Raw genomic sequence first — 23307 nt, 5'->3', positions numbered from 1 at the left:
CAATGGAAAGCACTGTTTTCCAATTAAACATGCTTATTTGGCAGGCTGTCTGGATACTGAAAGAGAATCGCTAATACCCAGGGTCTATCAAATAGTAGAAGAGGATCCCGCCCCTTGCTTTTAGAAGTTTAATCCACAAACTGACACGATTAGTTTTCAAACCCTGATCTACACTTGAGAACCAACAAGAAAACGACTCTTTAGAAATAGAGATAAGGTCACGCCAAAATTGAATCCTAATACAAATATAGAAAAAGAGGGGTTTTATTATCTTTATTGAAATACAGTTGCTTTACAATGTTGTGTTAGTTTCAGGTGCACAGCAAAGTGATTTAGTTTTATATGTATATGTGTGTGTGTGTGTGTATTTTTTTACATCCTCTTTCATTACCCTTTTTTTTTCTTTTCATGGGTGCACTTGCGGCTTATGGACGTTCCTGGGCTAAGAGTTGAAACAGAGCTGCAGCTGAGGCCTACGCCACAGCCATGGCAACACCAGATACTTAACCTGCTGCACCACAAGGGGAACTCCTTCCATCCAAAGTTATTACAAGATACTGAGTGGAGTTCCCTGTGCTCTACAGCAGGTCCTTGTTCGCTGTCTATTGTACATACAGTGATGTGTGTATTTTAATCCCAATCTCCTAATTTATCCCTCTGCCCCCCTCCCCTTTGGTGACCATAAGTTTGAGAAAACTCTAGAGTTCTACAGTCTTGGTGGTCTCATTCTTGAAAATCAAAGGACGATATCCAAGTTCTGCCTTCCTTGTGGTGGGACAGGCTGTCTGAGGATGCTTCTTCAGTGCCCTTTATCCTCTCAGAGGCCGTGACATAAAACTTAGATGCAGACATCCTGAACTGGCCCCTCCTGAGGGTCAAACTCACACTAGACTTTCGTGTTAGAAAGATCAGCCCTGGGGGAAGACCACGTGATGCAGAGATGAGCGCAAGCCTGTCTTCATTCACTGAAGGAGAGGAGCCCAAGCATCTCTCCCCACCAGCCTCTCTCAGCTCCCACCCCGAGGTCCTCCAGCAAAGGTCCACCTTATTTCTCTCTCCCTCATCACTCATCTTCGGAGACCGCTGTCTCCTGTCTCCTGGTCCCCAATCGCTCCCCCATGAGGTTTCCAGCTGGATTTCAGCTCCCCCCATACCCCAGGAACCAGCTCCCCCAACCTCAAACCCTCCCAGTGGACTTGGCCTCTAAGGCATCGGGGACACTCTCGGACCACATCCACCACCACGAAGTCTCCACCTCTCTCCTAGGTTAAATCCCACCACACCTGCGGGCAGGATTCAGGAAGGTACGGATTCTGTGGAGTTCAGAAAACTAGGATATGAAACTCGGTTCAGATAATGCTACAGTCCTCTCCTCTCACTGACTTTTTTTTTTTTGAATGGCCACACCAGCAGCATATGCAAATTCCCAGGCCAGGGAATGAATCTGAGCCAGAGCTACAACCTACGCTATAGCTGCAACAACACCAGATCCTTTAACCCACTTTGCCAGGCATTGAACCCGCACCTCCACAGCGACCTGAGCGACTGCAGTTGGATTTCTAACCCACTGCTTTATAGCAGGAACTCCCTACCATGATTCTTGCTCCTGTTTTCCTGGTGGACCACAGCCCCAGCACCAGCCCCTCTTCATGGAGGCTCAGCCCTCACAATCTAGCCACCACCGGGTCTTACAGCCTGAAGCCCTGCCTTCCCTCCTGCTTCCATAACCCCATCCTTGCTCTCAAACGCCTGTTGTCACGACTTTTGCAGGAGCCTCCAACTGTCCTTCCCTCCTGCACCGACGTCTCCCCAAATCCATCCTCCCCTCTGCTTCCAGATGCATTTAAACAGCCCCAACCCAGCTGCATTGCCCCCAGTGGAAAACTCCTAAGCAGTCCTGCCAGCACATCTCAGTGAGGACCTGGCTCACGCCACCTCCCTGGGCAGCAGGTTACTTCTCAGTGATGGATGCTCATGCAACATGAAAAAAGCTCAAGCTTTTTTCCTTTTTTTTTTTTTTTTTGGTGCCACACTTGCAGCATGTGGAAGTTCCCAGGCTAGGGGTTGAGTCAGAGCTGCAGCTGCCAGCCTACACCACAGCCACAGCCAGATTCAAGCCACATCTTCGACCTACACCACAGCTCACGGTAACACCAGATCCTTAACCCACTGAGCAAGGCCAGGGATCGAACTCGCATCCTTATGGATACTAGTTGGGTTCGTTGTCCACTGAGCCACAAAGAGAACTCTGTGACAAGCTTTTTAAATTAAATGTTCTTGAAGAGTAAATGTAAGATATCCTGATAAGGAATTCCCACTGTGGCACAGCAGGTTAAGGATCCGGTGTTGTCTCTGCGGTAGCTCTGGTCGCTGCTGCTGAGGGGAGGGTTTGATCCCTGGCCAAGGAACTTCCACATGCCACAGGTGTGACCAAAATAATAATAATAAAGAATGTCCCTGTAAAAAAGTCCCTTTTACCCTCTTCCAGGGATACTCATCAGAAGGAGGAAAAGAGATCAGGTTACAAATACATACTTGGGAAATAGCATTTAACCCAGAGGTTACCTCATATGCACTGAGATCTATGGTGACTTCCTCTATGGACCTTTTTTTTTTTTTTTTTGGCCACACCCGTGGTGTGCAGAAGCTCCTAGGCCAGAGATGGAACCCGAGCCACAGTAGTGACAATGCCTGATCCTTAACCTGCTGCACCACCAGGGAGCTCCAGTGGACTTTCTTTTTTGGATGAGAAGGGATTTTCATGTCTTGCTTTTTCCACCAACCTCACATGTGGATACATCCAGGAGGCTGTGACAAAAGTGGACATCATGCAGTATCCCTGTGCTGGTGACAACCAGAGGGTGGAAGATGGCTGGCCCAATGGGTAATTAAGTCCCTACTACCTCTGACCCCTTCCTACCTCATAGCCATCTGTCCCACCATCCCTCCCCCTGGTAGGTGACCATGAGAAACCACCCTGATGGCTGCTGTGTCCAAGCTGGACTCTGCTCAGAACACCCTTGATTCCTGGTCACTTGGAAAACCCCTAACTCTCCTTTAAGACTCAGCTGACTTGATTTCCTCTTTGAGCTCTTCCTGACATGGTCTATGATTTCCAGCCTCTAGACTCTTCCAGAAGGCAGGGGCCCCACCTATCTCTGCACCCACAGAACCCAGCAGTGGTGCCACTACACACACACACACACACACACACGCCATACCTGTCTGTGCCCTGCAGTTAGATCTCTTGCTCTTGGGTTTATTTGGCAACAACACCCGCCTTTTTTTTTTACCCCTCCTCGGGTTTAACTAATCAATACTTAATGCCCCTCTGAAGTTAGAAAGTGACAAGAGTGACAAGGCGGCTCGTCAGTTTCTAAGCAGAAAGTGAAGAAGATAGAGCCAGCTTGCACACTTTTGGGGGAGAAGCCTCACTTTCCAGCTTTCCCTTCGTGAAGACCTATTTCTTTCTTTTTTTCTTTTTTCTTTGCTCTTTAGGGCCACACCTGGTTCCCAGGCTAGGGGTGGATCGCAACTACAGTTTCTGGCCTACACCACAGCCACAGCAACACAGGATCTGAGCCGCATCTGCGACCTATACCACAGCTCACGGCAACACCGGGTCCTTAACCCACTGAGCGAGGCCAGGCATCAAACCCGCAACCTCACGGTTCCTAGTCAGATTTGTTTCCTCGGCGCCAAGACGGGAACTCCAAGAAGCCCTATTTCTGAAGGAAGGATGATGTCAGAGCATGGCCAGAACAGTCAGAGCTGGAAAGCAAGACAACAAAGCTCTCTGCCTAGCTGCTTCTGCCTTCTGGAAAGTTCTGCTTCCTAAATGGCAATGAACTGGAGCAATCATTAGAAGTATTCTTTTTTTTTTTTTTTTTTTTAACGGCTGCACTTTGCAGCACATGAAAGTTCCCAGGTTGGGGGTCTAATAGGAGCTACAGCTGCTGGCCACAGCCACAGCCACAGCCACAGCCACAGCCACGCCAGATCCGAGCTACATCTGCAACCTACACCACACCTCACCGCAATGCTGCATCCCCGACCCACTGAGCGAGGCCAGGGATCAAACCTGAGTTCTCTAGGATACAAGTCGGATTGTTTCTGCTGTGCCACAACAGGAACGACTGGAAGTATTTCTTGAAGTTGCTCATTTTTAGGGGATGAAAAGCCTAAGAACCAGGATCCGAATTCTGTCCTAATTTCTGCTCTGGTGGGACCAGACTCGGAATCGTTTTCTTTTTTCTGTTTCTCCATAAACTGAGGGTTTTGACTATCAGGTGAAGCAACACCTGATAGTCACCGAATACCCACACAAATATACCACTGTGAGTCTGAGCTGGTGGCTGACTGCAGTATGGGCAAATAATTTTACCACTGGGTAATTTTGTTTTTTGTCTTTTTATTGCTGTACCCATGGCATATGGAATCTCCCAGGCTTGGGCTGAATTGGAGCTGTAGCTGCGGACCTGCACCACAGTCACAGACAGCAACACAGGATCTGAGCTGAGTCTGTGAACTACACCACAGCTCATGGCAATGCCAGATCCTTAACCCATTGAGGAAGGTCAGGGATCGAACCCATGTCCACATGGATACTAGTCAGGCTCCTTACCCCTGAGCCACACTAGGAACTCCCTGCTGGGTAATTTTAAAAAAACAAAAAAGGGAAGTTCCTGTTGTGGCTCAGGGGTAATGAACCTGACTAGAATCCATGAGGACCTGGGTTCAATCCCTGGTGTCGCCCAGTGTGTTAAGGATCCGTTGTTGCTGTGAGCTGCGGTGTAGGTTGCAGACGTGGCCTGGATCTGGCATTGCTGTGGCTGTGGTGCAGGCTGGCTGGCAACTGCAGCTCCAATTCAACCCCTATCCTGGGAACTTCCATATGCTGCAAAAAATAAACAAATAAAAACAAAATTTTTTAAATAAAATAAAAAGCAAAAAAGGAGGGTATGATTTGGGGTTGTGACATTTTTCAACCAGTTCACCCCTCACCTCCAGACGGTCAAAATCAATCAAGCTGAGCCTTTCTCTGTCTCTCCCTCTCAAAGCTTAGGGGGAACTTCACTGGCTTTGGATGACAATATTTTGAGCTCCAAGGTCACATGGAGGTCACTGGCTTGAAGACCAGAGGAGCAAGCCAACTCTCCTCTCCCAGGCTGCTGCTTCAAGATGGGTGTGGAGCAACGCTCAGCATGAGCAGAACTGCTGGCTTCATGGTCCAGATGAAATGCGAGTTTGCCAAGCAGGGGAGCCTGGCCCGGGTTTTATGAGTCCTGGCATCAAGGATACAGCCTCTCACAGGGCTGGACCAGCGTTACATCATGGACACCAGGCTCAGGGTCTTGAGAGTAACCGGAGATGGACAAAGTGTGACCTGCTCTACTGAGGCTGCTGCAGATCTAAAAATCCGGGGTTTCTGTCCATTCCTCGCCTGGCAGAACCACAGAGGTTGCTTCTCCAGTGGAGACATGGGCTGCAAGCCATCCAGCTGGTGGAGGGAGGCTGTCCCTCTGGAGGAGAAGCCGCAGAGGCACTTTCCTTTCCATGTTGGGGTTGGCATCACAAAGTTTAGCACCTTGGCGGATCCCCAACACCAGGAGAGAACCAATGACTCCGATTCCAGGATGAAATGCAGAGTCCCTGTGGTCCTCTGCAGGGGTTGCTGTGCAAAGGTGCTTCTCTGCACCGGCTTACACAGGAGAACCAGGAAACACAGCCAGACCTCAGAGATACGCTGGGAACAGGAAGTACCCAGGCAGCTTTCTGTGCAAACACAGTTTCCCCACCTCCCCAAGCCCAGAAACCCCACATGGCCTTGGTTAGAAGGATCTAGAGGCTTCTGTTATCATGTTCATTCTCCTCCTCCTCCAGAAACACTACTCATTATTTTTTTGTCTTTTTAGGGCCATGCCCATGGCATATGGTGGTTCCCAGGCTAGGGGTCCAATTAGAGCTGGAGCCAATGGCCTCCACCACAGCCTTGGCAGCCAGATCCGAGCCACGTTTGCGACCTACATCACAGCTCACAGCAACGCTGTGGTGGCCAGGGATTGAACCTGCGTCCTCATGGATACTAGTCAGGTTCATTTCCGCTGTGCCACGACGGAAACTCCCAGAAACACAAATCTAAGTGATGGCTGCACACTTGGCCAAGGCTCAGAAGCCTAACAAACCTGTAATAAAGTGGAACCACAGTCCCAATAATTCCATAAAGCGGAACCACGATGCATTGTAGCTTAAAATCTATCTGTGCCCACTGCCCCACTGGGGATCCTGAACCCCAGCTCCCTGGCAGCACAAGGAGGGACTGCCTGTCAAGTTTAGGCAGTGACTCTGGTTTGGAGGGCAGGGGCTCCCCAGCTGAAGAGAAGGGCAAGACTGAACATCTAAGTATGAAAGCATAGGGTAAGGAGGTGGCATCAACCATGCGGGCAGCATGGGATGAGGGCTGAGTTCAGGAGGATGAGGAATTGGGAAGGTGGAAGGATAAATGGGAAAGTTCAAGAAAAGAAAATAAGGGAAAGACAGAGGAATCATTAAGCTGAGCTTTCCGAAACACTGGCCACATTTTCTGCTATTTTTCATTGCATGGCATCCACTGAAAACCTGGTCTCAGTCCAGAGACCAAATCATTGCTGGTCTACATTGAGACTCCTCAGGGCCTATTCAGTTCTGAAAAACAGAGATTCTGGAGCTCCCGTCATGGCTCAGCGGTAATGAACCCAACTAGTGTCCATGAGGAGGATAAGGATTTCATCCCCGGCCTCGCTCAGTGGGTTAAGGATCCAGCATTGCCACAAGCTGTGTAGGTCGCATATGTGGCTCAGATCTCATGTTGCTGTGGCTGTGGTGTAGGCTGGCAGCTGCAGCTCCAATGCTACCCCTAGCCTGAGAACTCCCATGTGCTACGAATGTAGCCTTTAAACCCCCTGAGATTCTGTGACTCTGAGGCAAAGCCCTGTCTCATAGTCACCAAAGAAAACAGAGAATCAAGAGTGAAATAAAGAAAGGAAGAGGGAGTTCCCGCCATGGCACAGTGAGTTAAGAACCTGACTGCAAGGTGACTTGGCTCACTAAGGAGGCGCGGGTTTGATCCCCGGCACAGCAGAGTTCAAGGATCCGGTGTTGCCACAGCTGCAGCTCAGATTCGATCCCTGGCCAGAGACCGTGCATATGCCAGGGGGGTGGCCATGAATTTAAGAAAAAAAAAAAAAAAGAATGGAAAAGGATCCAAGGAGAAATAAAAGTGTGTTAATACCAGGCCTTCTGGAGTGAGAGGTACATTTTCGACAGCAGGACAAGGAAATAAAGATAAAAACTTTTGATCACACCTCAGCTCCATGGAATAGAGACTCCGTCTGGGGTGGACAAGCCTTCCCACATCCCTGACGTTATCTGTTGAACTTGTTCTACCAGAGTGGACGACTTATTAGCACATATGAGGAATTCCTTTCAGAGGAGCCACTAAAAATGTCTGCGAATCTAACAATAGTGGGACGGAGAGTGTATCAGAGCGAAGAGAGGAAACACCTCAGCAAATACACCCTCAGAGGTCCCACTATGGTGCAACTGGATGGGTGGCGTCTCTGCAGCAGCTGGACGGAGGTTTGATTCCCAGCCCAGCACAGTGGGTTAAAGGATCCGGTGTTAACATATGCAAAAAACACTACATTTAGAATGAATAAGGAATGAGGCCGTACGTACAAGCCAGGGAACTATATCCAGTCCCTCGGGATAAAACATGATGGAAGATAATATAAGAAAGGGAATGTGTGTGTGTGTGTGTGTGTGTGTGTGTGTGTGTGTGTGTGTGTATGCCTGGGTCTCTTTGCTGTACGGCAGACATTGATACAACACTGCAAATCAACTATACTTTATTTTAAAAAATTAAAAATAAATAAATAAAGGATCTGGCGTTGCCGCAGCTGCGGTATCACAACTGTGGCTCCGATCTGATCCCTGGCCTGGGAACTCTACATGCTGCACGGAGGCCAATCGGGGGGGAAAAATCCTCAAAGGACTACATTTATTTAGGAGTTCTTCCAGGTTCTTCCAAGTCCTCCACATGACTTTCTTCAGCCCATATTTTTTATTTTATTTTTTTTTTGCCTTTCCTGGGGCACTCTTGTGGCATATGGAGGTTCCCAGGCTAGGGGTCGAATCGCAACTGCAGCCATCAGCCTATGCCAGAGCCACAGCAATGCAGGATCCGAGCCACCTCTGCGACCCACACCACAGCTCACGGCAACACCAGATCCTTAACCCACTGAGCAAGGCCAGGGATCAAACACTCAACCTCATGGTTCCTAGTCAGATTCGTTAACCACTGCGCCACGACGGGAACTCCTCAGCCCGTATTCTTATCCCAGCACCGTGAGAGCGTCAATTCCACAAAGATCAAGACTTTTTTATTTTTTTCTTTTTCTTTTTTTCTTTTTAGGGCTGAAGCTGCAGCATATGGACGTTCCCAGGATAGGGGGTAAATTGGAGCAGCAGTTGCCAACCTACACAACAGCTCACAGCAACGCCAGATCCTTAACCCACTGAGCAGGGCCAGGGAGCGAGCCTACATCCTCATGGATACTAGTTGGGTTTGTTTCTGCTAAGCCACAACAGGAACTCCAGGACCAAGACTTTCATCTGTTTTGTAGATTGTTGTTAATATCCAGTGCCCAGAATTGTGCTGAGGACATGGTAAGGGCTCAGTAAACACGCTGTGATGGAAAGAAATGAATAATATCTATTTTTCAGGGAGAGTACCCAAACAGGGGTTTTTTTTTGTTTGTTTTTGCACGCCTGCAGCACGTGGTTCCCAGGCCAGGGATGGAACCCTCACTACAGCAGTGACCCGAGCCACGGCAATGACAACCCCAGATCCTCAACTGCGAGGCCACCACGGAACTCCAGCCAGAGTTTTTTAAAAGAAGAAAAGGTTTTTCTTTACCCTTCATTGCTCCAGCCCCACCCCACCCCACCCCATGCCCCGCCCCTGGTTCCAAGTCTATGAACACAATCCTTGCTGGCTTTGGGGAAACGGTTCCATAAGCCTGATTTAGTTGATCTCTGTTCCAAGTACCTCTTTAGGGAAGATTTTTCTCATGAGGCCAAGCCTGATTTCAATACAGGGCTCCCTTGTATTGAAGGGAGTGGCTGCAGGCATTCTGATCTTTCAGCGTCACTTAGGCAAATCCATGGCACCTGGACCAGGTAGCAAGGCCCTGGCTGTGGGCCTTGGTGCTGCGCTAATTGTGTGGGGAGCCCGGAAGGTAGGGTCCTGTTTTCTGATGATGGCCAAGTGGACAAACTTAGCCTTTCTGCTCAGAAACCCGAGAGCGCCTTCCATACCAACAAGTATTAATTCAAATCCCTAGTGGGCAGTCCAGGAGATGAAAATTACAGTAATCTCATCTTGCAGAGGAAGAAGCATGCATCATCATTACACGGTCTGACAAAGAGCAAAGTGATTAATGCCAGGCTGCAAAGGGGCTGGGGTCCACAGCCACGGCCCCTGTGGGCTGCAAACCAAATGGTGAGAGCCGCCCGGCAAACATCAGGTAGATAGCAGCATGCTTTTCGTTCCCAGGGGAGAAGCAAAGGGGACAAAAAAAAAAAAAAAAGAAAAAGAAAAAGAAAGGGGGGGGGCATGTTGCTGGGACCACACTGCAAAGCTTTTTTTTTTTTTCTTAATTTTAAAATTATAGTTGATTTACAATGTTCTGTCAATTTCTGCTGCACAGCAAAGTGACCCAGCTATACATTTATATACCTTCTTTTTTCACATTATCCTCCACCATGTTCCATCACAAGGAACTGGATAGAGTTCCCTGTGTGATACAGCAGGCAAAGCTCTTTATTCTTGGGAAAATTCTGTGACCGAGGGGACAAAGTAGCCAGGAAGCTGGGGGCTCAAACAAACAAAAAAAAAAACCCCGTGTGTGTTCTGTCTTCTGACTTGGTGGAAACGGCTTTAAGCTCCGTGGTTTACTTTTAAGGAGGAGCTGGGAGGTCTGCCGAAGAACAGCATTGCAGAAAATGACCAGAAACCCCAATCCTCTCTGGGGGGAAACAAAAGAATACGCAAAGGACAGGCCACTGTCCCCAGCCAGGATGCGCTCAGAACCACATCACAGAATCGGACCCCTCTGAAGGATGGACTTGACCTTCAGAAACTTTCCAAAAAGCACTCCCCACCTCCCAGAAACCACAGCCCCAGAGCACTGGGAAAGTTGGTCAGAGCCCTGAACCATCACTCGGCTTTTTTTTTTTTTTTTTTTTTTTTTTTTTTCCACCCTTTTACTTTTGCACAGCTGTGTTCAATTTTCTGTCCTTGGTCTTTTTTTTTTTTTAAAGGAACATTTATTCTAGGGCCAGGATTCTCAAGTTTTATGGTGATACAACTCCCTCCCAGAGCCAAAGAATGTTTGAAAAGCCTGAACCCGGCAAAGAGGGTTCGTCTAAGTATCCAAACGAAAGTGAAATGAAAAGTTAAGAGGTGTTCCAATTTCGACTGAATCTCTTACTCGATTGTGTTGGTCCTTCTGTTTGCCCTTCAAGCCCTTTGCCACCGAATTTTTATCAAAATATAAGTAGGCTGTGTGTGTCGGTCTGTGTATGTCTGTGTTTCTGTGTGTCTGCTTCTGTGTTTGGGGATATGGCTCTGTGTGTCTCTCTGTGACTGTGTGTATGTCTGTATTTCTGTGTGTGTCTATGTCTGTATATGTCTGCATCTCTGTGTGTCTGCGTCTCTGCGTGTGTGTCTACATGTCTGTGTGTCTGTTTCTGTTTGTCCGGGTCTGTATATGTCTGTTTCTCACTGTGTGACTGTGTGTCTGTTTCTGTGTTTGTCTGGGTCTGTATATGTCTGTTTCTCACTGTGTGACTGTGTGTCTGTTTCTGTGTTTGTCCGGGTCTGTATTATGTCTGTGTGTGTGTCTGCTTCTCACTGTGTGACTGTCTGTTTCTGTGTGACTGTGTGTCTGTATATGTCTGTGTGTGTGTCTGTTTCTCACTGTGTGACTGTTTGTCTGTTTCTGTGTGACTGTGTGTCTGTTTCTCACTGTGTGACTGTCTGTTTCTGTGTGACTGTGTCTGTATTATGTATGTGTCTCTGTGTGTGTCTGTTTCTCCCTGCATGTCTATGTCTGTATATGTCTGTGTGTCTGTTTCTGTGTGTATATGTGTTTCTGTGTGTGTATATGTCTATGTCTCTATGTATGTGTCTGTTTCTGTGTGTCTCTATATATCTGTGTGTGTGTGACTGTCTGTGTGTGTGTATGTGTCTGAGAGAAGGCACGGAACAGAGAAGTCCAAAGGTGTATTTATGGTCTTCCACGGTTAATGTTTCCTGTTCAATGGTGAATTCTTTTAAAAAAGAAGGCCCCCGTCTTCAATTGGGTTGAACAGAAGAGCACAAGAGAGATTCCTCGAGGATTTTTATGGTCTTATTTGTTACTCTCTCTAAGGAGAGCCAGACAGTACTAGATTTTTGATAGGAGGATAGCAGTTTAAAAAAAGAAAAGAAAATCTAGATTTTTACTTCCATAGTCAAATCAGTGGCATTTTTAGTTCAGAGTCGGTAAGCTAAGTATATTATCAACATCCAAAAAGCACTGTTCCCCCCACCACCAAATAAAGAGCACAAGGCCACCAGCGGCCCAGGAAATGCTAGCCAGGCTTCTAAATGCAGCCAAACGGAGTTATTCCAGAAAGTCCCTAAGTCCCTTCCCTGTCCCCTTCCTGTCCCCTAGGTCCCCGCATCTCAAAGGAACAGGTCTGAAGGCTCTGTCTACCCAGGTTCCTGAACATCTCCTTGACCCCTGGAGTCTCCCAAGGCCAGCCACCTGCTCCCTCCACAGTCCTCCCATGTGACGGACAAAGCAAAGTTCAGGCTTCGGGGCCTGAGGTTTGCGACCCGGCGCGCAGCACCCACAGGAGAGGCCTGGCTGCAGCCCAAGGCAAACAAGGCGATTTTGAGAAGCAAAGTCATCTGCGCAGATCCACCCTGGAGCAGAGCACACGGAACTGTTCCCCTGGGGCAGGATCGGAAACGCTGTCAGTCGCACCTGCTAAACAGAGTCCGACCCTCTGAAAACAAGTAAAAGACACTGTAAACTAACCTGATGACCTCATCCTGACGAGTTTTGGAGCCAAGCTTCTCTCAAGGAGCAGTCAAGAGCAGAGCACACCAAACCTTTCTCTTTTGAGACCAAGATATCAAAAGTGCCCTTTAGCACGGCCTTGGGGCCAAAGTAACAGGCTAAGGTTCAAATGATCCCTCCCAGATACTTGAATTCTCCTATGATGGGAAGTTGCCAGAAGTTGGTTAAAAAAAACAAAAAAACAAAAAAACAAAACAAAACAAAAACCTCTGAACCTAATGTAGGGGGCAGCTGAATAAAACAGATTCTAAAGTCATGGTTCCTTTAAGCCAGTGATCTCCTCAAGCAACACACTTCTTATATTTTTTCTTTTCCTTTTACCGACCGCACCTGCAGCATAGGAAGTTCCCAAGCCAGGGGTTGAATTTAAGCTGCAGCTGCCAGCCTACACCACAGCCACAGCAACGTGGCATCTGAGCTGTGTCTGTAATCTATGCCACAGCCCGAGGCAACGCCGGATCCTTAACCCATGGATGAAGCTGGGGATCAAATTTGCATCCTCACAGACACTGTAGGGGAGTCCCCGGTGTGGCTCAGCAGTTAACAAACTCGAGGCGTATCCATGAGGACACAGGTTCGATCCCTGGCCTCGCTCAGTGGGTTAAGGATCTGGCGTAGTCGTGAGCTGTGGTGTAGGTCTCAGACGTGGCTCAGATTCCACGTTGCTGTGGCTGTGGTGTAGGCCGGCAGCTACAGCTCCCATTAGACCCGTAGCCTGGGAACCTCCATATGCTGCAGGTGCAACTCTAAAAAAATAAAAAGAAAGAAAGAAAGAAAAAAAAAAAAAAACCACTACGACAGGTTCTTAACCCATTGAGCCACAATGGAAACTTCCAGGACACACTTCTAATGGCACTTCCTTATCGTTTGCTCTAGAACAAAGACGCTTCTTTCAAAGTAAGAATGTTTTCATGAAAGTAATACTGACAAATCCTTCCCTCAAAATCCCCAAACCCACACCCCCTCCTTGTACAAGGAAATACAATCAAACAACAACCACATAAAAATAACCTTTTTAAACCACACATATGAGGAAAGACATATTTATAAGGAGGCTTTAAGCAGGGCTTAAAAAAACCAGGATGTTTTCTAGTATCAGGCCAAGCCAGTTAGAAAACACCGGATTTTAAAAATAGAGTTTCATGATAGGCCCCTTACATTTCATATAAGAAAAGGCAGAAATGTGAACTAAGAATGGTCAGAGAAAACTTTGAAAACCTGACACATCAAAGTGTGCCGGCAGACATGTATGTACACGTACACACACACACACACACACACACACACACACACACACACACTATAAAAGAAAAAACAGGCGCTCCCGTTGTAGCTCAGTCGTTACCGAACCCAACTAGTATCCATGAGGATGGGTTCAATCCCTGGCCTCACTTAGTGGGTTAAGGATCTGGTGTTGCCGTGAGCTGTGGTGTAGGTTGCAGATGCAGCTCAGATCTGGCGTTGCTGTGGCTGTGGCATAGGCCGGCGGCTGTAGCTCCGATTGGACCCCTAGCCTGAGAACCTCCATATGCTGTGGTATGGTCCTAAAAAAACAAAAGACCATCAAATAAAGAAAGAACAAACAGATGTCACATGGGCTCATCCAAAATTCAAGGTCCATCATCATTCTCAAAACATCATATTTGTCCAAAACAACCCATGCACTTTTATAGCCTGAGGAGCAGTCCAAGTTCTCAAGAGAATCCTTACTTGAAGGACCACATATCTTAAAAAGTTGTTCTCACACAATCTAAGTGAATAAAGCAGCACGGGGGAAAAGAATGCACTGATGCAAATGGTAAGATCAAGGTCAACACATCTTTGGGGGTTTAAGAAATGCATCCACCATTCACATGAGGATACATGTGGACTTTTTGAGAAAGTCACCCAGGGCCCCACACGTCACTTCAGGACCCTCTGTAGTCTCCCTGGTCCCAAGACTGGGATTCACAGATGTCTGAAGGGTGCCCGGCAGAGAGGTCCAGGCAGCCAGGACTTGGCTTGGATGACGTCTACAAGCTGGGAACGTCTTTTCTCTTTAATCTGATTTCAAATGAAGATTTTTCTCTAGCTATTATTTTTAATTTTTAAAATTTTCTGTTGAAGTATAGTTGATGTACAATATGGTAATTTCTTTCTTTGTTGTTGTTTTTTTTTTGTCTTTTTGCCATTTCTAGGGCTGCTCCCACTGCATATGGAGGTTCCCAGGCTAGGGGTCGAATTGGAGCTGTAACCGCCTCCAGAGCCACAGCAACGTGGGATCCGTGCCGTGTCTGCGACCTATACCACAGCTCACAGCAACACCAGATCCTTAACCCACTGAGCAGGGCCAGGGGTCGAACCTGCAACCTCATGGTTCCTGGTCGGATTCGTTGACCACCGAGCCACAACGTGAACTTCAGCAATGAAGTAATTTCATGTGTACAGCAAAGTGATGCAGTCATACACACATACATATATATATATACACATACATATGTGTGTGGATACATATATTCTTTTTCAGACTCTTTTCATTATAGGTTATTATAAGATATTGACTACAGTTCCCTGTGTCCTTGGTGTTATTGATTTTTATGTATAGTAGTATGTATCTTTTCATACCAAATTCCCAGTTATCCTTCCTCACCCCCCTTACCTTTTGGTAACCATAAATCTGTTCTCTATGAGTCTGTTTCTGTTTTGGAAGTAAGTTCCTTTGTATCAATCTTTCTTAGATTCCACATTTAAGATATCTGCCTTTGTCTGACTGACTTCACCTAGTACAAGACTCTCTAGGTCCATTCTTGTTGCTGCCAGTGGTGTTACTTCATTCTTTTTTATGGCTGAGTAATATTCCATTGTATCCACAGACCACATATTTATCCATTCATCTGTGCATGGACACTTAGTTTGCTTCCATGCCTTCCTTGGCTATTGTAAATTGTGATGCTATGAACACTGAGGTGCAGGGATCTTTCCAAATTAGAGCTTTTATCTAATAAAAGCTATTTTTCTAGATAAATGCTCAATCATATAGTAACTCTATTTTCAGTGCTTAGAGGAACCTCCATACTGTTCTCCATAGTGGTTGCACCAACTTACATTCCCACCAACAGTGTAGGGGGTTCCCTTTTCTCCATACTCTCTCCAGCTCAGATGAAGATTTTTAAACAATTTTAACTAATTTTGCAAAAGCATGCGAATGAAATCCTTCTCTCAGCTTCTTCCCAATCAAAACATCAAAGAAAATCAAAACCATCAGAGGACAAAGCATGAGGCCCCTTCTCTGGACCCCAGCCTAGCAATTCCCTCCTGCCCCACTTAACCTACAATAGGCAGCTCCTCAGATGCAGGACTTATACCTGTAAAGCATTGGCTCTAAGGAGGAGGTGGCCTTCAAACCCCACCACCATGGAGTAGTTCCGCCAAGCAAGAAGGGACCCAGGAGCAATTTCCCCCAGGGTGTGGCTCAGCAGAACCTTAGGCACAGGTGCCTCACTGCCTCCCCGCCCTCATTCGCATCCCTCCTCAACCCACTCAGGTCTGGAGTCCTCATGGCTGAACTCCTCTCAAGGTCATGGACATCTGCCTTGGCGATTCCAGCAGACACTTCATCCTCCAATCACTGACCTCTCAGTCCCACCAGCTCTGTGGTTCCTCCCTCCTTCCAAAATCAGGGGCCTGGTGCTCTCCCATTTCCTGCCTCCCTGGCTGGCTGCCAGGAATAGACATGCTCCACAGCAGTGACTGAGGCCACAACAGTGACAATGGCGGATCCTTAACCCACCAAACCACCAATGAACTCTTTTTTCTCTTTTGTCTTTTTAGGGCCATGTCTTATGGAGGTTCCCAGGCTAGAGGTCGAATTGGAGCTATAGGCACCAGCCTACTCCACAGCCATAGCAACACCAGATCCAAGTGGATCAACACCAGATCCACTGTAACTCATGGCAATGCTGGATCCTTAATCCACTGAGTGAAGCCAGGGATCGAACTTGCATCCTCAGGGATACTAGTCAGGTTCACTACTTCTGAGTCACCACGGGAACTCCAAGAACTCCATTTTGGGTTAACTTTTGTATCAAGCATAAGGTTCAGTCCAACTTTATTCTTTGGCGTGTTGACATCCAGTTGTCCTAGACCATTTGTCGAACAGACTGTATGCCAGTGAACTGTCTCGGCTAATTGGATCTGTGACCTACACCACTGCTCATGGCAATGCCAGATCCTTAATCCACTGAGCAAAGCCAGAGATCAAACCCAAGTCCCTGTGGATACTAGACATGTTCATTACTGCTGAACCATGATGGGAACTCCCCAGAACCACTGTCTTGATTACTGCAGTTTTGCATATAGTTTTGAAATCAGGAAGGGTGAGTCTTTCAATTCTGCTCTTTTTCAAGACTGATATAGCTCTGCTGAGTCCCTTAAATGTCTATATGAATTTTAGAGTCAGCTTGTCAATTTCTGCCAAGAATCCATCTAAGATTCTGATAGAGACTGAACTGAAACTATGGTTAGGGAGTTACACTGAAACTCAACTGAGAGAGTATCACCATTTCAATAAAAGTAAGTCACCTGACACATGAACACAGGATGTTTTTCCACTTATTTAGGAATTTCTTCAATGTCTTTCAATATTTTGCAATTTTAAGAGCATGTTTTAAACTTCTTTAATTACATTTATTCCTAAGTACAGGCAGACCTCATTTAATTATACTTTACTTTATGGCACTTCGCAAATATGGCATTTTTTTACAAAGAGAAGATTTTTGTGGCAACTCTGCATTGAGCAAGTCTATTGATGCCATTTTCCCAACAGCATTTGCTCATTTTATGTCTCTGTGTTACATTTGGGTACTTCTAGCAATATTTCAAACTTTTCTAAAATTATTGTTGTATTTGCTATTGCAGTTTGTGACCAGTGATCTTTGTGTGTGTGTGTGTGTGTCTTTTTGCCATTTCTAGGGCCGCTCCCATGGCATACGGAGGTTCCCAAGCCAGGGGTCCAATCAGAGCTATAGCCACCAGCCTGCATTGCCAGAGCCACAGCAATGCAGGATCCAAGCCGTGTCTTTGACCTACACCACAGCTCATGGCAATGCCGGATCCTTAACCCGCTGAGCAAGGCCAGGGATCAAACCCGCAACCTCATGGTTCCTAATCAGATTCGCTAACCACTGAGCCACGACGGGAACTCCTGATCAGTGATTCACTACTGCAAAAAGATTACAACTTACTAAAGGCTCAGAGGATAGTTAGCATTTTTTAGCAGTAAAACATTTTAAAATTAAGGCATGTGCATTGTTCTTTTTGACCTAATGTTGTTGCATACTTCATAGACTACAGTGTAAACACAACTTTTATATGCATAGGGAACCCAAAATATTCATGTGACCTGCTTTATCCGGATACTTTATTGCAGGGGTCTGGAAGCAAACCTGCAGTATCTCCAAGGTATGCTTGTATTTCATTCATTTTTGTGCTATCGTGACAGGAATGATTTTCTGAATTTCATCTCACGTTGCTCATTACACGTGTATAGCATTACAATTGATTTTTGTATATTAATCTTGTAGCTAGCAACGCTTCTGAACATGTCTGTTCGTTCTAACAGTTTAGTAGATGCCTTAAGATTTTCCATACCCAAGATCACGTCATCTGCAAATACAGACAGTTTCACTTCTTTCTTTCCAATCCAGAAGCCTTTCATAGTCTTTCCTCACCACCCTGGCTAGACCTCCCAGTGGAATAGAGAACAGATGTGATGAGTATGGGCATCCTTGGCTTGCTCCTGGGGAAAGCAGTCAATCATTCACAATTAAGTACGAGGTTAGCTATGGGGTTTTCACTGATGCTCTTTTTAGGCTGAAGACGTTCTCTCTGATTTCTGGTTTGTTTCTGTATTTTTAAGTTTTGTTGTTGTTGTTTTCAATCTTCAAGAGGTGCTGCAGAGTTCCCATCGTGGCGCAGTGGTTAACGAACCCGACTGGGGACCGTGAGGTTGCAGGTTGAATTCCTGGCCTTGCTCAGTGGGTTAAGGATCCGGCGTTGCCGTGAGCTGTGGTGTAGGTCACAGACGCGGCTCGGATCCCCACGTTGGCTGTGGCTGTGGTGTAGGCCGGTGGCTGCAGCTCTGATTGGAAACCCCTAGCCTTGGAACCTCCATGTGCTGTAGGAGCGGCCCTAGAAAAGGCAAAAAGACAAAAAAAAAAAAAAGGAGGTGCTGGAATTTGTCAAAAGAATTCCAAAATTGTTTCCGTAACAAATTTCCAAATTTCTCCTCATGAACCATACCCTTTTGCAGCTGTGCTTCCTTCTGTATTCTCTGCCTTTACTACCTCCACAGCTCAGTACTTCTCATCTTCACAGGTCTTCACTTCAGGTCAGTGCAGGACCATCCCACTCGAGAGTGCCCATCCTGAATTCCCACTGTGGCACAGTAGGTTAAGAATCCCACTGCAGCAGTGTGGGTCACTGTGGAGGTGAAGGTTCAATCCGAGGCCCAGTGCAATGGATTAAGGATCTGGCGTTGCCACAGTTGCTGTGTAGGTTGAGGCTGCAGCTCAGGTTCAGTCCCTGGTCCAGGAACTTCCATATGCCACGGCTGCAGCCATAAAATTAAAAAAAAAAAAAAAAAAGGCCTCATCCACCACTCTCTCCTCCCCAATTATCATATGACCTTCAAAGCACTCAGCCATCCTCATTATAATTACAGATTGTGATCATATGTGCATCAGGTTTAGTGTTTGCCAGCATATATGCATCACTTGAATCCTTAATCCTCAGGACAACCTTCCCAGGGAGATGCTATTATCCATTATCACCATTTTAAAGATGCTAAAATTGAAAGAGACATTTAAGTGTCCTGTTCAAGGTCATGCAGTTTATAAGGGGCAGACTCAGGGTTCAAACCCAGGTCCCTTCACCCCCAAGACCATTCTCTCAACATCATACCTACCGATAGGTAAATGCTCTCCCTTGCTTACCAATTTTCTATCTCTGCACAAGCATTAACCTCATTGATGATGCTGTACTAAGCACTGAACACTGAACACGGCAGGTGTCAATAAATACTTACTGAAAAAACGAACTCTCGTCTTAGGATGCCCTACAAGACATGTTCCATGGGACTCTGGCGAGCCTTGCCGACCACACACGTCCGTAGAGAGTTACAAGGTTCTCCGTATTGGAAGTCCCTCACTAGGGAAGGTTATTTAACTTTAATCCAGGGTTTTTCAAACTCCCTGGAGCACAGACCCAGCTCCGTAGCCCTGCCCCATGGCATGAACAGCCTAGAGAAATGTGTTCCGTGGAACGCACTTTGAGAAACACTGCCCTGGGGGCAGCAGTGCAGACAGCAGGTGCCCAGAACGATGCTTCTACTCCCCGTTCTGTGCCTGGTTCTGCCCTCCTCTAAACAATCTAACTCAGGGTCCCCGAAAGTTCGGTCGTGGCCAGAGCTCAGTTCCAAAAGAGAACCCCAATCCTAAGCTTTGCTTTGCTTTCAGACATTGGAACACAGGACCACTGAAGACAGACAGATTTTTCCAGCTTGTCAGACTCACTTCCCCACCCCCGGATGTTTGCAGTCCCACAACTTACCTTCGAGGCCCCTTTAATTTTCTCAGAGCTCCATCGGCTGAATGTGATTCAAACAAATTTACCCTTTATAATGACCTTTAACCTGCTCTCAGACTGCAGGCAAAACCAGTGACGTGTCAACCACAAAACGGTGGTATTTCTTTCTAAAGACTTACCGTAATGCTGGTATTTAAATCATGGCTTCAGATGGACAAGGACTTCAAATTCTTCCTCACTCAGCTCTCCGCGTCTCCAGGTCATCTATGCAAACCCTTCCTGCAAAAGAGGAAAGAAAAATGTCCACTTTGAAATCTAGGAAAGACAGCAGCCAATAGTGTAAGACAGCCGCCTGTGTGAGCAAGGCCAGATCCGCTGCAGTGATTCATTTTCTGCTTCTAAGAAGAGCTTTTTCCCATTCAATTATTCATCTACATCGGTGACAAAAGATTATAGGCAGTGATTTGAGCATCTTTTCAACCCTCATAAAAAATACGCAATTAAGAAATACATTTTTTTGGATCCCGCTGTGGTACAGTGGGTTAAGAATCTCACTCCAGTGGCTCGGGGTGGTTGCAGAGGCAAAAGTTTGATCCCCAGGCTGGTACAGTGAGTTAAATGCCAAAGCTGTGGCTCAGATTCAGTTCCTGTCCCCGGAACTTCCACATGCTGCAGGCGCGGCCATAAACAATAGTAACAACATTTTTTTCCCTTCATCTTGAACTCACTGAATAAAGTCATTTTTATGTGATGGTTTTTCAAAGCTCTAATTTTTCTCTGGTGATGAAATTTGACATTTGGTCTAAAAGCAGAGCTATCATGAGTAAATATGAATCCTTTCCACAACACAAATTGACATCAGACCCAATAAAGGGACTTTGGGAAAGAAGCCTTGTAATGAAGGAAGACTTGAAAAGACAGAATGTTCTGAAACTCATCAGAGAGTTGGATGTGTATAACCAGAGGGAACTGACAAAGTCCCAGGTCCTTAGAAAAAGAGAGACACTGCATAATAAAATTGAAACTAGAGGAGTTCCCACCATGGCACAGTGGAAACAAATTCGACTAGGAACCAGGAGGTTGTGGGTTCGATCCCTGGCCTTGTTCAGTGGGTTAAGGATCCAGCGTTGCCGTGAGCTGTGATGTAAGTCACAGATGCAGCTTGGATCTGGCATTGCTGTGGCTCTGGCGTAGGCTGGCAGCAACAGCTCCAATTAGACCACTAGCCTGGGAACCTCCATATGCCATGGGTACAGCCCTGAAAAGACCAAAAAAAAAAAAAAAAAAAAATTGAAACTAGAATAACCCATTGAGGGAGTTCCCACTGTGGCTCAGCAGGTTAAGAACATGACATAGTATCCATGAGGACACAGGTTCAATCCCTGGCCTCGCTGAGTGGGCTAAGAATCCAGTGTTGCCACAAGCTGCAGCGTAGGTTGCAGATGCAGCTCAGATCTGGCATTGCTGTGGCTGTGGAATAGGTTGCAGATGCGGCTTGGATCCAGTGTGGCTGTGGCTGTGGCCATGGCGTAGGCTGGCAGCTACAGCTCTGATTTGATCCCTAGCCTGGGAACATCCATATGCCTCAGGCGCAGCCCTAAAAAGAAAAATACTACTACTACTAATAAAAAGAATAACTCATTGAGGTTGAGCAACTGGGCTGGAACATGGTCTGTGCCATTCATTCCGGGCAGAGAAAAACCTTCCACACTGATTTTCCTCCAGCATTCCTGGAGGAAAAGGGAAAACCTTCCCCGTGCTGGAAGTACAACAGAGTAGGACAAAGGGCAGCAGACACTTCCCTGTGTGATTGTCCTAACGGTGAGTCGTCATGTGTCTACAGGATGACCCCCATGGTGACAAACTCATTTGTCACCCTCAGAAGGCCGTCCCCCTTGTGTGGCATCCCCTTGACTCAGCCTGGGAAAGGGGCATTGGACCCAAGCAGAGCTCCAGCCCTGAGATCTGGACTTGAGAGGAAAGTCCTAGGGCTGTTAGTTGGTTGGTGGCTAGTTGGTTAGTGGTTAAGTCAGAGGGGTTTGGGGAAGTCTTCTGTTTTAGGGGCTTCCCTTTCCTTCCTGCTCCTTCTGATATCACTTGCTTAAATCACTCTTTTTTGGGGGGTGGGGGCTGTACCTGTGGCATGTAGAAGTTCTTGGGCCAGGGATCAAACCTGCACCACAGCAGTGACAATGCCAGATCCTTAGCCCACTGAGCCACCAGGGAACTCCTATATTACCTTTTGAAAACACCATCCTTAGATGCAATTAGAGATGATCATCCTAAGTGAAGTAAGACAGAAGGAGAAAGACAAATGATATCACTTCTATGTGGAATCTAAAATATGACACAAATGAACCTATCTACAGAACAGAAACAGACTCACAGGCATAGGGAACAGACTTGTGGTTGCCAAGGGGGCAAGGAAGGGAGTGGGATGGACAGGGAGTTTGGGATTAGTCGATGCAAACTATTACATTTAGAATAGATAAGCAGTGAGATCTTACTGTGCAGCACAGGGAACTATGTCCAGTCTCTTGGGAGAGACCATGAGGGAAGATCATGCAAGAAAAAGAATGTATATACATGTATGACTGTGTCACTACGCTGTAGAGCAAAAATTGACACAACACTGTAAAATCAACCATACTCTAATACAAAATTAAATTAAAAAAGAAAAAGAATATATATATATATATAAAATATGTATGACTGGGTCACATATGCCATACAGCAGAAATAGGCACAACACTGCAAGTCAACTACTTCAAAAAAAAAAAAAAGATCTACGTTCCCCCTGCCAAACAAAACATCATCCTAGGAAAGAGTTCACTCAAAGAAGGTCCTGAACCGGACAGCAGCCAATAACACTGCCAGCCTCTTAAAGGACAGAGGTGGTGTCAAAAGTCAGTTTGGGAAGCATATGGGAGGCGGGGTGTCAGAGCTGCTCTTTCCTCGTGTAGAGAGCATGGGGTTCATCTCTAGAAGCCCAGGCTGAGGCAGCTTACAAGGAAATGAGCCTGTGTGTGGGGTGGGGGTGGGAGGGTGGGAGTCAGCCATGCAAAGTTCCCACAAAGCAACAAAACACTTTCACCACTGCTCACTGAACTTTGGACAGCCACAAACTCAGGACTGGAAGCCACAAAGATGGTTGCGGCACACAAAGACAAACTGTTGGGTTTAAGAAGACTGTTTTAGATGGAAAAAAAAATTATTATCCTCCCTACTCCACAAATCTGTTTGTTACTAACCAACCTCTGGAGCCTTGGGAACTGGGCTGGACCCAGGTGAATCTCTCTCACCTGAGCCGCCTCCTCCGTATGCTTGACTTGGGAGACAAAAAAAAAAAAAAAAAGACAGAAAGAAAGAAAGAAAGAGTTCCCACTGTGGCTCCTCAGGTTAAGAATCGGTCTAGTATCCATGAGTATTCAGATTCGACCCCTGGCCTCACTCAGTGGGTTAAGGATCCAGCATTGCTGCAAGCTGCAGTGTAGGTTAAGGATGCAGCTAGGATGTGGCATTGCTGTGGCTGTGGCATAGGCCAGCAGGTACAGCTCTGATTCAACCCCTAGCC

At 46.6% G+C, this 23307-nt stretch overlaps 1 protein-coding gene across 36 annotated transcripts in view; it reads right to left on the bottom strand.

Annotated features, from left to right (window-relative positions):
- SVIL (supervillin) overlaps positions 1 to 23307 on the bottom strand; it is a 285309-nt gene that overhangs the window by 185840 nt on the left and 76162 nt on the right. For all 36 annotated transcript variants that reach the window (XM_021064753.2, XM_084980005.1, XM_021064767.2 and 33 more), the window contains exon 3: positions 19913 to 20012. The gene's annotated coding sequence lies outside the window, so the exon portion shown is untranslated. The remainder of the gene's footprint in view (positions 1 to 19912; positions 20013 to 23307) is intronic.

Source organism: Sus scrofa, chromosome 10 (assembly GCF_054392235.1).
Source record: "Sus scrofa isolate SSC_HxYL_T2T_F1_AM1 chromosome 10, Sscrofa_HxYL_maternal_Yorkshire_Landrace_v2.0, whole genome shotgun sequence".
In the NCBI taxonomy this organism is placed as follows: Eukaryota; Metazoa; Chordata; class Mammalia; order Artiodactyla; family Suidae; genus Sus; species Sus scrofa.
This window is presented reverse-complemented; position numbering and strand designations above follow the sequence as displayed.